The sequence below is a fragment of the Zea mays genome, chromosome 3, assembly GCF_902167145.1.
Source record: "Zea mays cultivar B73 chromosome 3, Zm-B73-REFERENCE-NAM-5.0, whole genome shotgun sequence".
In the NCBI taxonomy this organism is placed as follows: Eukaryota; Viridiplantae; Streptophyta; class Magnoliopsida; order Poales; family Poaceae; genus Zea; species Zea mays.
Window position 1 is genome coordinate 147643703 of NC_050098.1, and position 3891 is coordinate 147647593.

Here is a 3891-nt window from a genome sequence, read left to right on the forward strand (position 1 = left end):
CAACTGATGCTTTCGCTTCTTCCGTCTTTGGTTCTTCCATCTTTTCTGTCGCTGGCACTTCGGCCATTTCTTTGACTTCTGGCAGCAGGGTTGGCTCTTTAGCCTCGACGGCCGAAGAGGTCTCACCGGTGAACTCAGGCACCGTGGCTGGTTCAATATAGCGTGGCCGGTGTGTGAGAACTTTTACCCTTTTTCTCTTCGGCGCTGGCTCGCTAGGAGCAGCTGCAGCTGTTTCTTTCGTAGAAGTTGTACCTTTTATTTTTTGCCCTCGCACTGGATAGCGGTAGTCGGGGTAGACAAACCCGACTGCATCAAACACTCGGTTGAGTCTTTTCTTTTTTCGGCCTCCGAAGGCCGCTGACAATGCAGTGTCTTCGGCCTTCGAATATACCCCAAGCAATTCATCACTTACAGTCTCAATGCTCTTTAACCAATCATCATCTGGCTCAACGAATTTGTCTCCGTATTTGAATGTATACTTCAGCCTGACTAGCCCACCTTCGTCAGTTTCTTTAACAGTTTCTTTTGGCATTTCCCAATTATCTGCAAGAGGCCACACTCTGAAGGCAATGTGTTCTTGTATTAGATCTCTTGTCCCAATAAAAGAGCAGACTACGCCGAAGGCCCGTTGGCATTCTTCGGCTACTTCATCCATTTCTACCTTCGGTTTCCGGAGTCCGAAGCGCTGCCAGATGGGGCACATGATGATATCCTTAATATCTTCTCGAACCTCCAAATCGTTTTTTACATAGAACCATTCTTTCATCCATTCTCCGGGCCATCTTTTCTGGAAGGTTGGCACGGGACAGCTTGATCCAGAGCGAGCACCGAAGCTGTAGCAACCAAAGTTGTTATGATATTGCTCTTTACCCCAGGGCTTCGTCTCGTATAATAATTCATGTATATTGCAAAAGTTTTTCGCACTTGGCTCTAGGCCCTGGCTCTTCACAGCCCAGACGAAGATTCCCATTCTTATTATTGCTTCAGGGGTAAGTTGATGAAGGTAAACCTGATATATTTTCAGAACTTCTACCACAAACTTGCTTATAGGGAATCGTAGCCCAGCTTTAAAAAAGCTTCGGAAGATAACGACTTCATTAGCTTCGGGAGTCGGCACAGTTCTCTCTCTGTCATCTGCCCTCACGATGGACATATCTCGAAAATATCTCCCCCTCATGTTTTCAAGGTGACTTTGCCCAATAGTTGATTTTCCGAAGACTGAATGGCTTGGTCGCCATGGTCGATCTTCGGAATCCTCACCCCCACTGTCCGCATCGTAACTATCACTTTCACCAGTATCTTCAGATAAGCCTTCCAAAATCTCCCTAGTGATTTTCTCTGTATTTGTTTTTGTTATTGATTCAATGAAGCCCAGATTTTTCTCCTCAGAAAGGCTCAGCTTCATCTCGGCAGCAACCTTCTTCTCCTCAGACATCCCTTCGGAATTCCTGCCTCTCGCTTCCGAAGCTTAGAACTAGGGAGGCAACCAAATATTTGTGGGCAGAAAGCTATTTGAGCAGGCAAAACAGATGGCAAGAGAGCGTGCCAAATAAATTGTGACGAGCCCCTATTTATACACCCATTATGTCGGAAACTGGAGGGTCCCACTTGTCAATGGTTGTTGCTATTCTAGCAAAAGGAAGGTGTTTTTTCGGACCTTCGGCTCATAGCCTTCGTCCATTTCGCAATATAAATTTATCTTTACAGCAAATTAATATTGCGAGGGGCTACTGTTGGGGGCCTTCGGCTTCCGAAGGTCCTCAAAAATATAATTGACTATGTTCTCCAAAAGAAATATGTGAACAGGTACCTTCGAAGTCAAGTTGCGAGTATACAAAAGCATGGTTAAGACGAAGCTCAACTGAGCCGGCAATCACGACGAAGGATAAGACGATCACGAAGCTGTGCGCAGAAGAGCTTCGGAATAACGGCGGAAAGGGAAACCGACTTAAAGATGAAAAACCAGATTAGACCTCGAAGAATTATCATAGAGTTATTGATAAATTTAAAGGGCATTAATGTAATTTTGCATGGGCTGCGACCCGTGCCTATAAATAGGTGAACAGTATTCCCGTACTGTTCACGCTGACTTGGCATTCACTTTTGCGTCACGCCTGTATTTCCTTTCCTTCAAGCCGAAGGTACATTTGTAATTTATCTTTATCTACACAAGTAATACAAATAGAAATATATTAATAATAATGTTTACAGAAATTATGTTACTTTCTGTATTTTGTTTGAATGTTCTCCATTTTTTATCATGATCATGAAGGTACGTCCTTCATGACCTTCGTCCTGAATTCGTTATATCCGAAGGGAAATAATGATTTGAAGGACGAAGGGCTTTCGATATTTAACATTTTATGTTGCCTTATTCTTGATTCATAGCATTTGAGAACAAGTCCCCAACAGAATCTTCAAGCAAAGACAATCGCTTCCACTGCAAATTTTGATGGGTATCAAAGATTCTTTGCTCCAATAAATGTATCTTCTATACATTTCATAAGAGAATGAGTTTCTCTTGTATATGCCACTCCAACGTCATCTAAAATTGGTAAATATGTATCACATCTTTTTGGATTACAAATATCTGAAGTAGCATAGCTTATAGATTCTCCTGTCTAGAACTTAATTGATTAAATAGTGCACATGTTTCTTATGTTGCATGATTATGTTCAATTGATACTCCTTTTATGCCAATGGTACTTTAAGTTGCAAATAAGTACTCTCAACAGGTATCAATTGAATTCATATATATGTGTGCACTAAAACTTGAGGAGAACTTAGTGTAATATGCAATTAGTGATCTGATTATCTATCAAATTGTACCAATTGGTGGTTTTCAATTGATATTTTTCGTACATGATCACTAGTTGTATAATTCATACTAGTGCAATTTTCATGCTGCCTCTTGTTATGATAAGAAAATGCTAGGTGACATCTAGACTCCAGGTATCAAGATTTATCTTTCAATTAGTATGACAATATTCATTTGATATCTTGGACCTATGTCACAATTATGCCAACAAGAGATTGCAAAATGAACTCTAAATACAACACAAGTGTGGAACACCCCTTTGAAAAGGTAAAACGCAAAGGTACATCACTTATGACACTTCTCCATTACCTTTGTGCCATATAAGGACCCTTTTCATGATAGTGTGTTCAAATCTTGATTAATCATAATTTCTACCCTTTATATTCTTTATATCTTTTTTGGAGATTTATGACAAAGGGGGAGAAATTGTGCATTAAAGCTTACCTTTAGTCTTATGTAACTAAGTGTAAGAAGACTTTTGAAAAGGGGGAGAAATAATTGACAAAAGGGGGTTGAATTTTGAATCATAAGTAAAACATAAGATGAAGGAAATTGATGAGTGCATAATATGTCATGAGCATCACGTTTATTTATGACACAAAGCACCCTATGAATAGTATGATATATGTTGTCTTCACTCTTTGACCCAAATATGTGGTTTTGGCATTTTGGCATTTGAGTACAAAATTGGTATTTTCTGAAATGCACATATTTAGGGGGAGGAAACTATATCATAGGATTCAAAATCTTATTTATCAAATCTTATGTAAGCTTTAAATGTGTTGTCATCAATCACCAAAAAGGGGGAGATTGAAAGTGCATTCATCCCTTTTGTGAGTTTTGGTGATTTGGATAACAACACATTTAAAGGTCTAACAAGTTTGCTAAGTGTTGAACAGGAAATTCAGTATGATGAACATACTTGAATAGTGTATAATGATCAGTGAACAAGGTTCAACACAAGGTCAAATAACCAGTGAGACAATGCAAATGGATATAATATGGTCTCTATATTGGTTTGAATATATGGACAAGTCCTGAGAAATCACTATGCATAAATATGATCATAATAG